The sequence below is a fragment of the Osmerus eperlanus genome, chromosome 10 (genome assembly GCF_963692335.1).
Source record: "Osmerus eperlanus chromosome 10, fOsmEpe2.1, whole genome shotgun sequence".
In the NCBI taxonomy this organism is placed as follows: domain Eukaryota; kingdom Metazoa; phylum Chordata; class Actinopteri; order Osmeriformes; family Osmeridae; genus Osmerus; species Osmerus eperlanus.
Genome location: NC_085027.1, coordinates 7,519,131 through 7,541,146, shown reverse-complemented (window position 1 = coordinate 7,541,146; position 22,016 = coordinate 7,519,131). Strand labels below are relative to the sequence as shown.

The window sequence follows — 22,016 nt, the reverse complement described above, 5'->3', positions numbered from 1 at the left end:
ACTTTTTTTTGTCTCCTAAAACCAACACGCATATCCACGAAAGGCCAAATTCACTGCTAGAATTTCTTTCTGCCGTAATCATTTAAGCAAGACTATAAGAAAAAAATACATAATTTCAAGTCTATTTGTGCTCCGTAACCCTTCTCTATTGTGAACTACTTTGACATTTCCCCCCCGATTTTATTGAACATTGATGGTGATGTGGAAGTACAAGCAACACCTTAAAATACAAAGTGAATACTAAATCAAATGGGTGAGGCTGAAGGGAAATTATTTGCACTGTAAGCTTGAATCCATCAATGAAAGGCAAAGAAAACATCATCATGAGACAGAAAATACATAAACACTTCCTCGGAAACAATCTCTCAGGTTTTTGATGAAAGGCTTTCTCTTTTCCATTCTGTTTCCATAACACAGACATCATACATAAATTATAACCAGCATGTTCATTGTTGGCACAATACAAAATTACTGTTCTCATATCATAACAAAGAATACACTTGCCTTTAATATGCTAAAGAAAAACCGCCATGCCTTTTAATACAAAAAGCAGTGCTGTGCCTTTAATACCAAAGACTGCTCTAATTAGACAAGGAGCCTCTCTGTAGGGGGGAGGGGCCTCCTCCGACATGATTTGCATATTTTCAAGGCCTCTATATTGCAGATGGGTCGCTGGGTAGAATACAGGGATGGGCACCCAAAAATTAGAACCATTGGCAGAGGACAAGAGCAGACACACAATGTTTAATTCTCTCGTTACAAAGGATCTTATGTTGCCACATAATTTAGAACATCTCAGGGCATTGTGTGTGTGTGTGTGTGTGTGTGTCTGGGGGGGTCGTATGTATGTTTGTGTTTGTGTGCATGTGTGTCTCTAGTTTGTGAGTGTGTGCATCCTCCCGAGAGTATGAGAGCGAAATGTATAGTGTCAGAGAAAGACAGAGAGCAAAATAGATTGAAAGTATTTGTATGCCCTTGTGCAATATGACAATTTAACAGTTTATAATCCAAAGCCACAGCACATCATTAATGCTAATCATATGCTGTTTTGATCAATTAATTAATAATTTTCGAGCATTGAGCTGATTAGCCGACAGTTATCGACCATGACAATGAGTCACACAGTTCAGAGGGCTGTCTGGTATATTTATCACACTCTCAAAACAAATTACTTGCTGTGTATAACTGTTTATAGATAGAAGAATCCACTGACAGACTGTATATTTATTGAATTATTCGCATGCAAAGTGTGTCTAGATGTTTACGGAAGGCCACACTATTCACATGCAGCTCCCCTCCTTCATTTACACTTATTGTTTGCGCCTAATTGTAGGCTATAGCATATGTACTCATATGTGTGTCTGTGCATTGGTGTGTGTGCATTGACTTGTGTGTATGTGGTAGTAGGCTGGTTGGTATGTAATCAGGGGCTTGTCAGTGAATACTGTAGCTATTGTCCTCTGAATCTAATTCAGCACCATGAACAGCTCCAAAGCAGTGGCTTGTAGATTCAGCAGTGATTGCAGAAGCTGCAGCTTCACACACACACCCAAGACAACCAAGGAAACACAAGGAATTAATCAGTGACATTAATTACACCCTGTGAGGCAGAAACAAAAGGCGTGTTGATTTGAATGAGATGTATTCTATACGGATAGGGACAGTGTAATGCCAGCTTGATTACATCCGTCTGCAGTGTGTATACATACACACACATACGCACATACACACACACTTGCACACATGAGCACACGCGCGCACACACTAAATACCAAGAGTCCTCTGCCATGGTCATAGGTATGGTACATAGTAGTAGGAAAGCTGACATACAGAGCAGAGCAAAACTAAGAGCAGAGCAGAGCAAGGTTAAGAGCAGGACTGTGAGCTTTGATCTAGAGCTGTATACCCAGGCAGACAGGCTGGGTTCTGCAGCTGTATCTTGCCTGTTGGTAAATACTAAACTGCACAAGGGTCCACATTATCATTCTGCTCCTGGCTCCCCTCTGCCACAATAGCTGCTTTGTGAGGAGTGCACTTGACAGAGGTCCACCACCCCTCTTTCCCACCATTGTGTGTCTTGTGTGGGTGCTGCAGGAGACACTGGGGGGACAGGGCTGGGAGAGGAGCCCCAAACCAGACACATGCATGAATTAGCAACGCAGTCAGGATGGTCCCCTTTGTTTTCTTGATATTTATGTCTATATGTGTGAGAGTTTTGGTGTGAGTGTGGGTGTATGCGATTTTGTGTGTGTGTGTGTGTGTGTGTGTGAGAGAGAGAGAGAGAGAGAGAGAGAGAGAGAGAGAGAGAGAGAGAGAGAGAGAGAATATTAGATGTACGTCTCCAGGCACATCTCAGAGTAAGCCTAATGTTCTATGCCTCTCATAAATGTGCACTCATTTACAATTTTCAATGGAATTATATATGTATTTTGGAATGATTCCCTTTCACTGAAACAGGATGAGCAAAACAACAAATATCCCATTGAGAAGCTTATTTTGTAAAGAATGTTACAGTACAAATCGGTGCTGGAAATCTAATCTCACATTTGAGCAGGGTGGCAGACGGCTAACAGGGATCCCGTCCTGCCACTGTCAGACAGACTATTCATTAAATGGCGATCAAAATTTATAACCTCCTAAAAGTAGTTTGTGAGAGGGAGAATTAGAGAGAAAGAAGGAAGGGGAAGTTGTTGTTTTTTTCACCAGGGGGCGGGCAACTATATTTCACTGCCAAACATCCATACAATACTGCTATTAGAGAGTCATGCATTTAAAAACTAAAGAGGGAGAGTTACAGTTACCCAGTATGACAGAAGTATAGTGGACTGATAAATTGCATGCCCCTGTGTATGTCTACTGTCTTTGTATTTGTGTATGTGTGTGGAAGTGCTTGCATTGATTTATTTTTTTGTGTCCGTATGCTTGAGTGTGTGTGTGTGTGTGTGTGTGTATGCAGGGGGAGGGGCTGAAGTGTCTGAGAATGTGTCTGAGTAGCCATGTGTCTGCAGCTGCAGATGGTGTGTGAGTAGAGAGGGTGAACTGGTGTCTGGGATCGGTCTGGAACCTCCATCACACCAAGTCTCCTGGAAAACCATTCAAATACAAGACAAGAGATCAGACCTACAACAAGGTGCTGCTTTTCAAAAGTACTTCCATTGTTCCTCTGAAAAAACCCTCTCTTCTGATGAGGTCTAGTGTTCTGGAGAGAGACGAGCCATGATGAAAGCAGACTGGGGATGGAGAGCCTCAACATTCTCCTCCAGACTCTGTCTCGTGATACACCAGTGAATGGCCCTACACTGCATAACCCCCTGACACAGTATGAGGTTTCCAGGCCCGAAACAGCATATGACCCGACCCAGGCCAAAGCCAACAACACAACACAAAAGCAGCGGTTCTGACTCATTTGACAGCCGTCATTAAAGCCTCAAGTCAATGTCATTGTCAAAGCCTGTCCCTTAAGCGGGCTGAACTCTCTCCCTTCATGGAGCTTGTGTGTTTTAGTCTCCCTGTCTTCTCTCCCCCCTCTAGGACAGCTCAGCTGCAGCCTGTCTTAATCTGGCAGATAAACAGGATTATCCCACCAAGGCTGTTCTAAGATTTGTAGCAACGACAGGGGATCTTTCACTTGTCTTTTTTTCCCACGGCAGCGTGGGTCGGAGAACCAGGGCCTTTAGATGCAGCCCTTACTGAGTTCACATTAGGACGTTTAGAAAATATTTTATTTTTATCCTACTGACCACATAATTGTTCCATGTCATATATAATACATTAAAACAAAGTGAACTTTAGAGCGAGAATGTTTTTTGGCTCATCATTCCCATTAAGGCTGTATGTCAAGTTCAAGTTCACGGGACTGTCTAGACTCCTGATCCAGACTCCACACTTCTTCATCTACTTCTGTCACCATCCCAGCCATGCTCCCTCCTCCCCTCCCTCCCCTTCCCCTCTCCTCCACTCCTTCCCCCATGAAAGTGTCCCAGGCAGCCAGACTGGGGGGGCTCTGTGTTCCGTGGCGTTGCTATGGCAGAGGGGCTGGGGGTTGTTATGGCAGCAGTGGTGGCGGGCCCAGCTATGTGCTGGTGAATGGGACAGCCTGTCAGAGTGTGTGAGACAAGTCCCCCAGGCTCCTGTACAGCTGGGCACAGCGACCTGCCCACCCACCCCCCCTCACCCACCCATCCTTATCCTTCCCCTCCTGCCCCTCCTGCCCCTCCTGCCCCTCCCACCCCCCAACCTGTCTCCCCCCGAGCCATCCCCCCACCTCCACCCCCACCCGCATACACTCGTCCCAGAGCCTGGGAACATAGGAGCAAAAAGTATTTCACATTCATCAGACTGCTAGCCCTCCCCTTCCTTTCTCCCTCCCTTCCTCCTCTCCTCCCTTTCGTCTGCTTCTCTCCCTAACTCCGTTACCTACTCACAGCATCTATCCATCTATCAATCCCTACCTCCCTTCCCATCTCTCATGCACTATACCTCCCTACCTCACTGTCTTCTTCCATCCTACCCACCATCCCTCTATTCTTATCTCCATCTTTCTGTCCTTCCTTCCTTCCTTGCCTCCCAAACCCACTCTTTCCCTCCATCCCTCACTCCCTGGGACAGTAGCAGTGCAGCATTGGTAGGCTTTGACAGCTTTGAGCCATGCTCCCATCCTTGGGCTCGTCCAATCAGGTGTAAGCTCCCAGATCCACATGGAGGGTAAAGATGAGGCTGGGTCTGAGGGAGCACACAGGGGGATGTGTGTATCTGTAACATTTAAATAAACGATGACGATAGGAAGAAAGACAAGGAATGAGCGCGGGAGGGAGAGCATGTGTGTGTATATGTGCCTGTGCGTGTGTGTGTTTTGTTGAGGTCTCATTCAGGTCTGAGGACGTGAATCGAGCATAAAAGGCTGACGATTTGCATAAGCTGCATGCTGTCTGAGGCTGAGGGGGAGCATAAAAAAGAAAAGAGAGAGAGAAAGATCCTGTATTGTGGAGGCAGAAAAAGAAAGAGAGAGTGTTTGAATGAGGGAGAGGGTGAAAATTGTCAGAGAAAGGGTCTGGCAAAGTCTCCCTGTGGGACTCAATTGTCCAGAAACCTCTCTATATATAATTTGGTGAAATTGGTAATGGCGCAGGGCAGACAGCTTCTGCACATGGATTCAGAACTGGAGGAGACATGCAGATAGATTTGTTTAGCTGCTGTACTTGTTAAGTGGGTGACAGACTGGAGGAACCAACACTGACATGTCCATGCAAAACACGCAAAATGTGTTCTCAAACATTTAGAGAATTTAGGAAAACAGCCATTTGATAAAAGTGATTGATTTACATTTTGCATCTGTCATTGTGTGTTCCCAGGCCAAGATGAGGAGGAAGAAGATAATAAAGAGGGAGAAGAAGGGGAAGAGGAGGAGTCACAGCAAAAGGGGGAGGATCAGAAAGAGGAGGAAGAAATGGAGAACATGCTATTTCTGTGCTCTGCCCCATACATAAATCCACATGAAAAGGACGTTGTGAAGAATCCCCTCATTTGCAGAAGTTGCATAAATAAGAAGCATATGTATTGCACACAGGATGCACTGTCCCATACTAAACAGTATTATTGTAGTCCTATTATATGAAAATGCACACACAAAATGCAGATCCATGTTTTGTGATGGGTTTTTGAGTGGAACTGTAGCAAGGGAAATTCCAGTCATATCTACAAAGATCCTTGACTGTCCTATGCAAATGAGTATCTGCTGTTGTCTGTTATTTAAGGACTGTTGATTTTGCTGTGGTATCAGAGTGGCTATCAGGACAGGTCCATCATGTGATGGACATGACTCACTATCTATGGATAGCCTTCAAATCCAACCTTCATATCCAGTTATGTCTCTTTCTATGTGCAATATGTTTGTATTTCAATTCAGCATTGCACAGGCAGAGGAAATGCTGTGAAATTCAATATACGGACACAGATCGAAATAGCCTTCTCATTCACTGAATATTTGATGGACAATTGTGACAGTTCTGCACATTTAAAGGACATGATGAATGTGATGTGTGTGTCTTACTCTTATTATATATATATTTTATTGAGTTGTGATGGTGGTACCCTACATGAATAAATAAATAATATGTTTAGGAATTTGTGATTATTGTTGGTCTTTATTGGATTTCAAATGTTTGTAGGCACGATCTTTAGAGTGTGATCTAAAAGGATGTCTGCCAGGACCATGGACAGGTCTCTGAGCTGGGAGGAAACTTATAAACATGACTCTAGTAGCCTACGATTTTTTTAATTATACAAACATGATTAACAAAAATTCTACAGATACAAATGTTTGAATCCCAATCCATTGTGTGACTGTCAATACCAAAAACAATCCAAGACTGCTTGTCACATTATTAGTTTGTAAAAGAATGAAAGAATAACAATCATGCTTTGTATGAAGACTTGAGAAGTTACAGCAGGAAGACGCAGACCTCCTTCAGATGACTCCGGCTGGCTTGTTTGCAGGATTTAATTATGCCTTAATTGCGAGTATCGCCCCTCATTCGACAGTTGACTCCAGACAGCGTCTGAAAACAAGCAGCGCGTGGAGGTCTGTAAAATGCCTTTTTATTACATGGAAATGCAAGCCCACCAAACCACATTTTTCCGAAGAGGATGCGATCGACATGGTTCACTCTATCAGGCTACATTACATAACATGAAGCAAGATGGATTTGTATATTATTAAGGTAAGCGATCAATTAATTTCAGTCCCTTTGCTGGTTTGCATGACATTGCCTCCGTTCGCATCCAACATGAAGCGTCTAGCAACTTATGGCAAGGTCATCTCGTGTCCACGAGAGAATAATTTGGCCAAGAGTTCACTGACACTGGATCTGAGGTTGACCCGAAACATATCCCAGGAGGGCCCTAAAGCGAGGTCGACATACCTCGAATGATGTGAACGTGAATATAACATAAATAATATAATGTCAAATGATCTACCATAATTCCAATAACTACGATTAATTTAGTCAGCATTTATTTGCATTTTATTTAGGATAACTAGGATAAATGAGCGGAAAGCACAATATGTCCTCACAACAAAATAAATGTTAAAATACATAGGAATTTCACAGAAAGATATACGACCTATCGTAATTTCACGATAGGTCTAATTTCAAAACGAAGATTTGTAAAAGCAACAGCTCCCTCATTAGACTCATATTTCTGTACACCTAGGCTACTTTGTACATGAAAGAACATAGTTGAAGTGGATATACCGCGACTTCGGTAAAAAAAAATCCAAACGTAGGGGGGTAAATTATAACCTATACTTATGATAATAGTAAAATAAAAATCTAAACATGGCGAAATCGTACAATCTATAAATTAGCAAATTAATAACACGTAATGCAAATCATGAATTTATGCAATTTATTCTACAGGCTATGTTAGTGGACCAATAAACCATTCAGCAATACAGCTTAAAAAGAGAAGTTAATTATTTTTTTAATTGTACCAGGGACCATAGAATGAGCAAATGGGAAATGAATAGTTCAAGTAAGCCATGATAAACATGTCATGTTGGTTCGGCTGATTGGAGACATCACAAAAAAACAATGAAAGGATTCTTTGTTTATGTCCTCATTCCTCAACATGGCAATTTCCAGACAATTCTGCTCTGGTCACTCACCAGACATGACCTGTCCATTCAAAGGGCAGGGAGGACAGCTTGACCCCACACAGCTAGCCCGTGCACTGGTGTGATGATTGTCTGAAACTGTGTATTTACTTGATCATTTTGTAAATAATTTGTTGAAAAGCAATTTATTAAGACACCCAACTGCATGGACACAATTTGTTTGACATTTATAATTAAAATATCAAAACAGCAAGAAAGAAAAAGAAAAAAGTTGTATACATTTGTATACAACTTACGAAATGTTAAATATTAAAATACATAATGAATTGACCACAGATCTAAAGGATGCAACTGGGGGGTAGACAGACAGGTACTTGTTAGCTTGCTAGATGTGAGTGTTGCTATGCATCTCCCTAGGGTCCTACAGAACACACAGTGTCAGAGGTCACAACCCAGGTTTAAGTGGGTGGCCCATCTATTCCCCAGTGGCCAATAGGAATGGTCTATTGACGAGAGGGATGTGATTTGAGGATGACAGAGAATGTGTGATCACACTCTGACACATGGTTTTGGACTATGATCCACATTTAATGTCACTATGGAAAAAATTGCTTGACTTTGATGCACAAGGTTTTATTAGAAATAGGTTGCATTGCTATGTTTAGAGATTTTGATAGATGTTTTCTCTAAGTTTGGTCAGTTGTGATTGTGACACATTTGTATGTGTTTGATTTAAACATGCTTGAATATTAAGAACAAGATTTCTACTGACATTTTCCTTTGATCTCTGAAGTCCTAAAACAAGGCCCCCACAGTGAAAGAAATCCTGCCTTCTCTTGCTGAAGGTGAGCTTCGAATAAAATAGAACACAATACAGTATACATGTGAAAACACAGTTGAAAGCCTGATGTCATTATACTTTGTGTGTAAGATGCAGACAGACGGACAGACGGACAGACGGACAGACGGACAGACGGACAGAAGGACAGACGGACAGACGGACAGACGGACAGAAGGACAGACGGACAGAAGGACAGACGGACAGACGGACAGAAGGACAGACGGACAGACGGACAGACGGACAGACGGACGGACAGACAGACAGACGGACAGACGGACAGACAGGCCAAACATCACCAGAAGAACTCCTAAGGAGCGGTTGACTGCCGGTGTTCTGTTTCATGGCACTCGGTGATCGTTTGTATTCATTCATTTGTTCTGCTCAGATTTTCTGCTTGTCATAAGGAGATAGATGGGCCCCATTGTACAGGGAGGCATTGAGGGTCCTCCGACTCACCATTGCTGAGAAATTAATCTTCAGGCATGCCGCAGAGGAACAAAACACTCCTTTGTGTGCGATGGTACGATATGTAAATAAATGAAATACTTGTCGTTACAATTTAGGTTTCTTACATAGCTGCACTCTCAAAGTTGCTTTAGAATTACAATTGCACAGTTGTTGTGGGAAGGCAGACAAGATATCAACACTTTGCCAGACACACCTCATCCTGTCATCAACTCCTATCTGCTCATGTTCTGCAAAACAAATGTATTTCCATAAGAAAATGTTTTGTGTTAACCCCCCCTCCCCCCCCACTTATAGCAAACTTCAGAATGTTCTGTAAGCAATTAATGTCCTAATGCGAAGGAAGAGGAGTCCTAGGATGTCAGAGTGCTACTACGGAACCTCTGAAATCTCCAGCCTGCAGTGATATCAAAACACAATCGTGTACCTTTCTAGCGGCAAGTAGGGAACAGAGAGTGGAGCAGAGAAAACAGCCCTGTCTTTTTACAGACATCATTATTGCCAGCCCACTGAAAGGGGAGCAGGCAGAGCGCAATTAGCTATAGAGCAACTCCCCCCACCATGGAGAGCTACGGATTATTGCCCAATCATTTATGTCTTCCAAGCCAGTGAGCATTAGGGCCTGTAGTCTGTGTTAGCATAAGAATAGAAACAGGCCCTGTGAACTTCCCCGACCTATTGACCCTCCTCCCCAGACATGAATAGCACCACTTTCAGGCTCCCCAGCCTCTCAAACAGGCTTGAACCATGCCTAAAGTCCTAATCATGGTAATTTAATATATCTGAAGCTGCCGGCTGCTTTAGTGGGGCTCCTATATAGTTTGTTTTAGGGCATTCACTGCTTCTCACCTCATCATTACCGATCCTTATTTGGCAAATTTAAGGGGCTGCTATGACACTACAAGTCCCTTTTCATCACCTGAATGAGCCGCGCTTCCATACAATTAGAACGCTTTTTGCTTACTCTTCAGTCTTTTCAGATCAATCTCACAATAAGAGAGAACCTCACTGAGGCTGAAGACCTGCCTCTGTCTGAAGATTCAACATACAGTATGGAGCAAATGATTGAACCGCTATTACGAAAAGCTCTTTCTCTCTTTCTCTCGCACACTCAAACATACTCATGCTAAACAGAAAAAAGACCAAATGAAAGGTAGCATAGGCTATGCAAAAAAAGGAGATAAAGAAAGTACACAGTACATACATAAAATATATAAAGTGCACACTACTACACACAGAAAAAAGAGATAGAGCAAGAAAGACAATTGGGAGAGACAGAATGAGGACATAACAAAAAGCAGTAGCAAAGTTGGCTTGAAACATTGCTTGTTCCAGAGAAAGAAAGTTAGTGTGTGTAATAGTGAAAGAGGGGGAGAAAGATACGAAGGTAGAGAGAAAAAGAGAAATCTCCAGATTATATCAAGTTATGAACAGTGCCCCACACAGCCAGAGGAACTGAAGGATCAAACGGTACCTTAACGACAGGGTTAAGGGATGAGATTAGTTTCTGTCTAGGAGCAGAGGCGACCTCCTCAGGAAAGAAGCGGCATTCCTCACTGCTTGGCAGCCCACAAAGCCTCCGAGACAAGTCACGCAAATGAGCTTTCACACACACGTGGACAGGGGGCCTGGGGAGTCATCTGGGCACGGGACCCTGACTCTTAGTAGTATAGCCCATAGCTTCTTCGCTGTGCTGTCCATATGTAGGCCCACGATTGTGTGCACAGCCCTAACGCTCGATAATAGTGACCCCAAAAAGTCAGACAACTCACCAGCACCAGAACGTTATATGTGACCATGAAGTCTAAAGTTGTCGAAGGTTTAAACTGCCTTGGACTGTCTTTTGCATTCAGCAGCCCAGACTGTGCAGCTTGATTAACTGCAGACCTTATGGTCAAGCCTATCCTCGCGGTATACTGTGTATGGCTAGCGCTACCTCAAACGTGGCCCTATTACTTTGATTTACTGTCGTCGCATAAAGCAATCTGCTCAAAATCAATTTATCTTTATAAGGCTTTATTAAAATATACGATGTTCTTTTGTGTAATTTCATTTTAGAAATTATCTTGCTGCTCCGCTGCAACAGCTTTTACCTCATAGTGGAACCCTTTATACATAATTACTCCTTCAACGTTGCCAGCTACACTGGTAATGCACCCGGTCAACAACAAGGTGGGATGTTTGGCAAGTGGCCAGGACTAAAAGCCTGGTATTTGTCAAGAGAAACACTCACACACATTACACTCTTGACATACATTTAGAACATTCACTTAATAAAAGTAATTCATAAAATCGTGGTCTATTGTGCCTTAATAACAAAACAAAAAATAACAAACATATTCTTGGGCTTGAGGAAAAGTATGTGGACCCAAGTCTCTTCTATTCCAGTTATGTAATAAAGAGGGGAATGACTTCCATGAAACGAACTGGGTTTTGTGGTAATGTTCAGAGTTGCATCTTGCTCAACAACTTCTCAAAACAGAAATGAATTATATTGCCAATGCCATCCGAAATGCCGAAATGCATATGAAAAGCTGATTTTAAGGCACACATGCAAGAACACGCACGCGCATAGATCAAGTGTGGTTGCTGTCCAATGCAAAGTGGTGCTGAATCCTGTCTGCGTAGGTACCAATAAACAAAATTCCCCTTCCAAACAAAAACACTTGCAATAGCGTTCAACACTAGGCCATGCATAGATTTACAACAATAACAATCACATATATTCATAATCTGATCAATTTCTCAAACTTTTTGTTCTGAATGGCAGCGTCCCAAACCAACGATTTTAAGCCGGAGGCAAATCACGCAATAGGCTGCACAGCCGCCTTTATAACTATAATTTACATTACTTAGTCCAGGAGTTGCGTGGAATATTCCAGCTGGCCCCGTGTTCTCGATTTAATAACATTAGCCGAGAAATAGTTAGCCTACAGCCTCTGCTGTAACTTGCAGTGTTGCAGCGCAGTGCTACATTGTCATTTTGATTCCTACCAGTCCAACTGGAATCTTGAATTTACCAATAGGCTATAAGATTCATATCAAATGAAAAATGTTCTAAAAAATTGAGTAGCGAAACTGAGATGATCAAATATTTTCTATGGTTTCATTGTGAAGAAGAACAAAGTCAATGTTTCTGGAGTTGACAGATTGGACTTAGTCTATCAGTTGGAATCTCCGACTGACAGTCACTCAGCTGTATCAATATTATAAAACATTGCTTTCACAATGACATAAGATAAGATACAGCGCTTTAAAGTTTGAGCTATAAAGTCTATAGCTAATGTCATATCATGATTTAATATTTCTGAAGAGATAGGAGACTAAATGGCTAGTGTCTCATAGGCATGTTTTAATTAGGCATCGAAAATTATATTTCAGTCCTGGAAGAATCGAAAATGTAGCCAATTGCATATGTTGTTCATTCTTTTCGATTTGTATTCAAAGCTGCAATTTTAGGGATGAGGAAATGATCCATTTTAACATGAAAGTAGGCTTCAACAATAAATACATTAATTCTGTTAAAGTTGTCCTTGACCCAAACGTATCCAATCCTACGAACTCAAAAAATATAGACATATATGAATTTGATTAATACTAGTACTTGTTTTGGGGTTTAGTCTCACGACAACCTCTGAATGCATTTACAGCATACATTAGAAAGGATTTTTAGTTTGAAAATGATAGCCTAAAGAAATATTCTCCAAGGATGTGTAGAGTCACTTTAAAGTAATCCCCAAAAAACTATTGCTACTCTAAATGTCATTATTATTATTTTACCAACTGTTGGTTAAAGCGTTCTTACGGTTGTTTGTCTTGTTATATTGTGATGTAACAATTAACTTTTGACTAATACAGATGAACTATTCAAAACAAGGATGTGGGATGTTTTCCTTCCATTATTGTCACTTAGCGCTATAGATGTCCATTTAAATCCGCGGTATATACGTAAGTGAAATTATGATACTCATCTTTTTATGACATTTTATTTAAATTATTCTTCAATGCAGTCTTTGAATCGAATGTGGGGCTATTGCTTATCATAATTTTGTATCTGGTTGAATAGCTGCAGGCATGTGCAATTAGCCTTTTTCTCACGAGTGTTTCGAAAATTTGATATGTATTTTACGTCATGTAACATGACGTAAATTTCAGATTATAGGAAGACTATATTATTTTGCGCAGAGAGCCTGGGCAATTTACTGCGCCATGCCTATTAGTAGTGGCTTAGAGTTCGGCTCTAGAAGTACATTCTAATTCCATTTAAAACTTCTGCCTACTTTCTTCTCTTCTTTAAGGCTGTGAGCAGAGTAGCCACAAATTAATAAACTGTTCGTCTGGAGATGGGAGATCTGACTTTCCTACACTCACTGTGAGCGCCACTCTCGCAGGTACCAATGCTAATTTTCCACTGTGTGGTTAGTTCACAGAGGCTTCCATTCACTGCAGTGTTTAAGGGTATATTGGTGATGTGAGGAGGAGTTCATGTTGATAGAGGAGGAAGTCACACAGTGGAGCAATCGTCCTAAGAGAGGATGAGAGTGAGAACAACAGAGAGATGGAGAGAGAGAGAGAGAGAGAGAGAGAGGGAGAGAGGAGAGAGAGAGAGAGAGAGAGAGAGAGAGAGAGAGAGAGAGAGAGAGAGAGAGAAAGAGAGAGAGAGAGAGAGAGAGAGAGAGAGAGAGAGAGAGAGAGAGAGAGAGAGAGAAGAGAGAGAGAGAGGAGAGAAAGAGGACGAAAGATATTGAGGAAAAGGGTGTAAGAAGGGAGGGGGGGGGGGTGCTGGTGCTTGGGGTGGGACAGCTACAGCATGCTAATAAATTCAGGCCCTAGCACGTCCAGCACCACTGCCTGGACTCTCACAACAAGAACTGACTTGAGAACTGACTATCCCCCTCTCATTCTCTCTAAAAGGTGTGGAAATAAATGGGAGGAACAGGGTAAGCCCTCCATTATGCCTGGGTGGGTGTGAGGATGCCACAACAGTTCTCTTGCCTTCAGTCAGACTGGTTTTCCCCTGGCAGACTGGAGGAATCCCTGATGAGAGTTGTAGAGTCTAAAGGGGGACATTGTGCAGATATGCCCATGAAACGTTTGGTATAAAAAAGGACATGCTTTTAGTAAGGACTTTATCTTTGTTTCTGAAGCTACCTCAAGGAAAGAACTGCCTGTGAAATCTTTGTCTGCATTGACCTGTGAACTCTTGAACTTTGTGAATGATTAAAACATTAAGTTATTGAATTTACATATAAATTATGTTACTGACTAACAGCTCCGTAGTAATTCAGGCAAACCACCATTTTAAATCCACTTCATGTCTCTTATTAATAGGAAGAAACAAAAATATTGTGACCATTTCTACATAAACATGATTTCAATTATGTATGTTTAATTTGTATGTGCATGCACACCGTTATCTACATGGCCCATTAAACACTGGAGGACCAACCTCAACCCCCCCCCCCCCACACACACACACACGCACACACACACACACTCCAACACACACACATACACACCTGGAGATGTGAACATGTCTTATCTTGTCAAAGCAGGAAGCAGCAGAGGCAGGAGTCTGTGTGATGCAGCCTGAGCTGGCACCAGCTGACCTGCTACTGCCCCTCTTAGCTCGGCTGCAACATGCTAGTAGAAGGTTGGGTATCTAAACTATTCCAAAATAAATATATCAAGTTGTATATACATGTATTGTGTTGAGAATGTAGACTTTAAAAAAAAGAATTAAGTTTTGTATGAATGTATTGGGTTAGGAATTGACACTGTTCTACAGTAAAATGAAATAATAAAGCTGCACATGAATGTATTGGGTTACGAATGTAGACTGTTCTAAAATAGGCTAATAAAGTTGCATATGAATAAATTGTGTTGGTAATGTAAATCGTTCCAAATGAACTAAAAAAGTAGTCTTTAAAATGTATGTATTGCCCGCAGCATCCTGAGGCGCAGATGCATGCAGCCCGTCTGTGCCACAGTGGCACCATCTGCTGGTAACACCTGTCTCAGCCTCTCCATCCTCTAGATGTGTCAGCCTCGCCAGGTTGTACAGTAGGTGTTTGGGGAGCAAGGGATTTGTCTTTCTAATGATACTTCTTGAGATATTCCTTCATTATTTGATCAGTATTTGTCATGAATGAAATAAACATGTTTTCATTTGACAGTGTTTTCCCTTTTATTGCTTTTTGTACGTTTTTGCCAATATTTTCTTTTCATATTCTCCTTCTTTCTCTTGCTCTCTCTCACATTTACATGCACACACACACATTTTCTGTATCGCTATCTCTCTCCCTCCATTTGTTTCGCCGCCACACACACATACTGTATACACACAAACACACAAACACAACACAAAGACCCAAGCTAACAAACCAACAGAGCTGTGTGGCCCTCGCTCTAAAGGTAGCATGCCTGGCTACCATAATGAGTTTAACAACAAGTTCTCTGTTAAGACTTCCCGCACTCCATAAACATTAGCAGTCAGTGCAAAGGGCCTCAGTTTGTCCATCTCCCACCCTCAATGCTCTGCATTGTTTCTGTTCATTTGGATGCCTGATGAGTTGGGAGGATAAGGGCCAGATGAACATTCTCCCAGAGACAGAGACAGACCTCGTCCAGACACAAGGAGCCTCTCAGACTGTGGGACTCTGATCCCGGCAGCGTCGACAGAACGCGGAGCCCTGAGAACAGAACTCGGAGCAGGACAGACAAAGCTCACGTCCCTCCCTCCGTCCCCCGCTTTTGCTCCAATCAGAGCTTCTAATTACCACTGAATGTCCTTGGAGAGACTGCAGATCAAATAGTAGCAATTATCTGTTTGGGCTTTGATGAGGTGGGCTCCCATGCATTCATGTGGCTGCACATTTAATAAACAGGAATGTGAGTCCCTGCTCAAAGAGAGCTGGCAGACTGGTGTCGTGAGGACTTTTCTGCTAACACAACACTACTCTGATGAAGGTACCTTGAGTTCTGGAGCATGTCACACACATTCCAGAACACTGTGATCCTCAAAAGAAAATGTTTTATTTTTAGTGATTTATAGACTGTATACATGTAATGTACATACAGATGTATTTATAAGGTAAGTGTGTATATAATGATTTAGGATATTATTTTTTTTGCCAAAGAATTTCATTGTTCAGAAATACCTTATGGTTTACTTTTCACTTGAAAATTAAAACACTTATACATGCATTTATGTGAAACACAAAATAATGTTCTGTTAGTTTGTTTATGGTCGCATTGTTGACCAATATGCTTTGTGTCATAATATATGACGTGCTCACACACACAAACGCGAATGCACTCATACAAATACACAAGTACACACACAGACACAGACACACACACACATACACACACACACACAGGGGCAGGGTATGCCAGTGGCCCAGAGAGAGGCAGGGTGTGTGCCAGCGTCTGGGAGAGAGGCAGGGTGTGTGCCAGTGGCCTTGAAGGGCAGGTTGTGGACATCAGGTTTTGTTAGACCCTGACAGGATGTGACAGCACAGCTCTCACTCACACAGCCTCGTATTTTGGTTCATTTTTCTGCCTTCCTCATTTACAATGGTTCAGTGGAGATTTCTTTATTTTCAAGGCAGACAATGGTTTCTTTCTTTCTCTCGTTCCCTCCGATTCCCTCTCTCTCTCACACACACACACACACACACACAACACTTGCTGGCAGACGCACGCTCGCTCGCTGTCGCACTCATTTTTATGGTAATTAATGACATCACCGTGTGTGTGTGTTTGCCTGTGAGGGGGGGGGGGGTGCGTTTGTTTTCTGAGTGGACCGTGGGAACCGGGATCTCTCCAGGGTGGCGAGTCAGGGGCTCCAACAATACACACGCTGTCTCTTTTCACCCAAACACCCACCCCTCCTCAGAGAACACTCACACACCCCTCTTTCCCCGCTCCCTCCCTCCCTCCTTCTCCCCTGCTCTCCTTGCCTCCAATGCACTTGTCTGTTTTTGCAGTGTGAGTAGGTTGCCCCCTGTCTGCCTGCCTGTGAACTGCAAGCAGTGCAGCTGAAACCCTCTGAAAGCAACTAAACTAAGCTGTCAAGAGTAAAGGCTGTTTCAATACTTAATATTAGAGTAGAAAGTCTAGATAAAAAGTCATTTATATTATGATGGGTTTCCAATGTCCAGAAATCACCCAATGGAGTTATAGGTTTGAATGTTCTAGATTTAAAATCTAGCTTTTGTAGAACAGTTTTCTGTTCTACAAAAAGTAGCAGTAAAGAGTGGAAGATTTATCCATGTTAGTTGTAAATCATCATTGTCATCATTTTGACATACTTAATCCTGTAACATTTACAAAATCCTGTTTGCAACCTCACCACTGCCCAGAGGACAGAGGATCAGGGTGTTGACATCCACGTCCGATCAAATCTGAAATTCATTCCCACGCATTGGGTGACATGCAACAGCTATTGGGCCCTCCACAACATCAGCCCACTGGCAAAGAATGACATCTAACCTCGATGTCTGGAACCCCATTGAAGCTGTCATACCTCCAGCCACTCACTGTGCATCCCCCCCATCCACCCTCGCCCCGCCTTCCCCTGGTCCAGAGTCTGTGCCTCAGTGAAGACAGGCATGTACTCTGCTTTTTGTCCCTGACAGTCAGCCAGACCACAGCTTCATAAACCTCTACTCCCACGCCTCTCACTCTGCATACATCTGCATGTGTCACTGAATATGCATGTCTGGTGGTAAGAAGGGGCCACCAGGGGCCACTTTCAGGTTTTCTCCCAACTCCACAGGGACGCTGTGGGCAGTAGCGGGCCCTTTCTGTCTCTCTCGCTCCCTTTCATCTCTCCGCCAGTCACTGCTGGACAGTCTGATCGCCCACAGACAGGCCCCTCCCCTCTCATTTGCATGCATAAGAATGTGTTAGGAAGGATATACCAGCTGTCTGTACAGAAAATGCTGTAGGATTCTAGGAGAATCCAGACACAGTCAAAGCATCTTGTAGATCTCGAAGGCTTTTAGGTATTGTGTCACTTCAGTCATTGCATCTTGATTGGCCTTCCTTACAGAGCAACCCGGTATGCTTGAATTATTGTAAAAACAAGTGTCAGGTTCATCAACCTTCCTGAGACATGGCTGGTGTACCTGGAGAGAGACAAGGGGCTTCTCTGTGGACTGAACAGTCTCCACAGACTCTAACTGGATGACAAGTGACAATGCCTGTGACCATCCCCTGGCTGTGAAAGAATGTGTGCTTTCACTGAAGAGTCAAGCAGGCCCACCCTGACGGACTCACCCACTCCAACTCATTCAAAGATACAGCATGTGTGTCTGTGTGTCTGTGTGTGTCAGTGAGTGTGGGTGTGAGTGAGTGAGTGAGTGAGTGAGTAAGTATGTGTGTGAGTGAGTGAGTGTATGTGTGCGTGAGTGTGTGTGTGTGTGTGATTGCCACCCAGCAGGTTCCAGGTCCCCCAGGGGCAGGAGGCCATCGTGAGGCAGGCAGGGAAATGTCAATCATGGCTCCTGTCGGACAGAGATGTCTCGCCGGGCAGAACAATACAGCCAGACCCAGGCGCATGCACTTTCCAGCTCTTCGCCTTGCCTAGCAACCAACCTGCAGTGAGAGAGAGGCACCATCCCTAGCAACAGAAGCCTGGCAATAGAAAGGCCTAACGCCTTAGCAACGGGGCCCTGCAGCGATGCAAGGGCCTTCTCTATGCCCGACTGAAAAGGCCTCTTTATTTGTCTAGTGTGAAGTATGTCTGATGGCCTGGCTAGGACAGCCCTGGTGTGCTAAGTCTCTTATCCCAGGTGCAAAAGAGAGAGGGGAAACTTGGAAGATAATATCATAACTAATCAGTAGTTTTTTTCTATGGAAGTTGGAAGATGGAAAGGACCGGGTCGTCTATAGAAGAATAATGTTTCAGTGTAACAGACAATCATTCACGTTCAGGATTATTAGCACCCTGTTCAGGGAAAGAGATGTACCATTAACTATGGTCAAAAAGAGATTTCTGAGTTCTGAGAAACTTAACTGAGCTAAATTAGTCTGAAAAGCTTCCCAAAGTCAGTCAATCAGTTTCTTCCGATCCATTAGTCAGGATCAGCGGTGCACTGGGCTGGGAGACACGCCTTGCATTCAGGTCCTCAAACCCCTCATTATCAGCAACCCTAGTCTATTCCGTTAGAAACACACACTCACACACGCTCACACACATACACATGCACACACACAAACAGATGGTCGACCAGCTGTTCTCCACTTCTGACCACTGCAAAAAGCCGACATCAAGGATCTGAACTAGTGTTCAAAACAATAACAAACACCGGAACTAGTTTGTGTTCTTGTTTCTCACACCTGATTTATCAACGTAAGTCAACTTATACAGCTGAATAAACACAGAAATGTGTCTGACGCAGTCCCTCCAAAGTGACTGTCAATATCCTGTTCCCGGCCTGAAATACTGCATGAATCTGCTCTCAGAACACCGGAGAGCCACAAATCACTCTGACAGCTTCGAAATACAAGCCGTCGTGGTGAATCATCTCTCCGTCATCACACAACAAGTCTGAGTGGTGCTGGGAAATGTGGTCCCCCAACATTGGACATGCAAATTAATGTTGGGCTCACAATTCAACATACTGGTATACGTTCAACAGTAGGACAACAAGTGTTTACAGCATACTTCATTCATCCCATGTTAAGGTACTTCTGCCTGGAGCCTCAAGAGAGAGTGATGGTGCTGCACAGTATAGTACAGGAATATGCAGTAAAACTTGGCCCTATGAAGTAATATTGATAGGGACTGTTGAGGTTGGCCATGGCTTACGGCTTTGATCCTCTGCCAGGGAACCACCGCAGGGCACATGGTGTTAATTACTGTAACATCCAAATAAGGTGGGTGACATTCCAGCTTGTATTCATCATACCATCATAGCATCATACCGCAGAACAGTTTGTCGTCACCAGAACTCTCTAGTTCCAGAGGTGGGGATGCAGCAGTGCCTTTGGCCACTTCACACACACTCTGGCATCCACCTGTCACACTTTGCACGAGACCTAATTACTGGCTGGTTGCTCCGCACTCCAGGGTTCACAGCGAAAGCTGCGGCCAGTTACGGCCATTCACAGCAGCTTCACAAGACCCGGGGTCAGTTATGGTCTTTCTCACCATTGATCTCTGCGTCAGCCTGCTTATCCAACAAAGAAAATGATTTGGCTGACTGATTATCGGCTCTTCAATCAGAGGCTGGCCCTGCCCCCTGCTTTCCCGCTGAGATTTTAGTCCAGATGCAGGTGGAGCACCTAATTGGCTAACCCTTTCAGCTCTGACCATTCTCACATCCTTGTAAAGGAGCCAGTTCATTTTCACACCAGCAGCGATGAGACTGCTTTGTGTGTGAATCAAAGTCGGGTCGAGCTCTGGCCCTTACTCTGGTGTCTATACAGAGTCACCCCAATCCACCAGCCAATCAGATACTAACACATGGACCCTCGAAACATGCTTGCATCCCAGTGTTCAGCTGGTGTGTGGACATTTAATTAAGAAATGAGAGTTGTGATGACAATGATAGAGGAATGGAGGAGGAAGAGAAGGAGGAGAGCAGATAGAGTAGAAGGAGAAAAGTAGGGAAATGAGGAGAAGGAGGAGAGGAAAAGGAGGAGGAGAAAGAGGGCTATATCTTTAGTCACACATCAGTCCACTAAGTGGAAGAGGTCTTCAGATAAATGCTGAACAAACTTAGGACAAACGATGGAGCATTAATTAATTATGCACCTCTTACTGTCTATTGACACAATCTCTCTCTCTCTTTCTATTATCTTATTATCTCTGTTCTCCTTCACTCTCACACTCATCACTTCAAATTCCTCACTCTTGAACTCTTACAGGTGTTTATAGCTACAGTTGAACCAAGCAACCACGCCTTGTGACAGAGCCTGGAATCCAGCAGTGCTGCAAAATCAGGTTTCAAAGATACACAGACTGGTTAGTTACAAAGGGAGAAGAGACAGGTGTGCTGCTGTGGCACTGTGCCAACCAGTACTGAAAAGTTTAGTCGTCTTTATACATTACATTCTGGCATGATTCCCTCTGTAGAAACACACAATAGGAAGATGCAGAGCATTAGGATTGTGTAACATGGTCTACTCCCCTCATCCTCTCGTCTCCTTCTAGGGGAGCAATTGAACATCCTTCACAATAAATAGAAGCAGCAGCTATCTTTTAGTTATATTCGTCTCTCGTCACCGTGGGTATGGAGTAGATCACATTACTTTATAGAAGGAGAACGTAGAGTTCTCCTCAGTGTTCCGCTCGCCCACGAGGAACCTCTATTACAGGTCCACCTGGGAGAGGCGGCCATTGTCTGTCATTAGTGAGTGCAGGCTGGCCGACTAGGACGAGGCTCTCGAGGAGCAGGGCGATGATGAGTCCTATTTAGTCCAGAGGAGGCCCCTGATAGCTCCATTCAGAGGCCAGGGGAGGCCAGTGTGAAACCCGCCAGCAGACCAAAGACTGTGTCACACACATCTATCAGACCAGATGGAACTTGCAGCCTGCCCCAATCAGCTCACAAAAATGATATAATTGGCAGGTCAGGAGGGGAGAGGGACACCACCTTTGGAGATCTCAAACCCCCCCCCTTCTCTTTCCTACCCTCCAGCCCATTCTACCACACTCCAGCCTCGTTGATTGTAAGGACCCCATCCCCACCCCACCCCCTCTGTACTCCTCACCCCGTTTTCCTCCTCCAACAACAGGCCAATTTGTCCCCCCAGTTCTCCGGTGCCCCCAGCCCCCGCTGTGTTATTTAGCCCCTCTCCTGCACTCCAATGGCAGGTACTGATTAGAGAACAGCCCCCCCTCTCGCAAAAGCCCCCTCCTTCCCGTCAACCTTTAATCTGATTACAGGCTTTCTACAGCCTTTCAGATGGGGCCAGCCCCCCCGGGGAACAATGGGGATTTGAGTGGTTTCACACACACTCCCAGGGTCATGTGATCCAGGAGAAGAGCTCCTTCCATTCTCTCCCAGTGCTGGTGTGTAAGTGTATGTGCGTAGTCTGGCGTATGTCTGTGTGTGTCTGTGTATGAGTGTAGGTGTGAGT

General features: G+C 43.7%; 1 long non-coding RNA gene across 1 annotated transcript; it reads left to right on the top strand.

Moving 5' to 3' along the window:
* Window positions 1–6,567: 6,567 nt before the first annotated feature.
* On the top strand, window positions 6,568–9,201 carry LOC134028340 (uncharacterized). The gene is made up of 3 exons (XR_009931510.1): window positions 6,568–6,719; window positions 8,409–8,460; window positions 8,547–9,201. It is a non-coding gene; the product is annotated as an uncharacterized LOC134028340 (long non-coding RNA).
* Window positions 9,202–22,016: the final 12,815 nt, after the last annotated feature.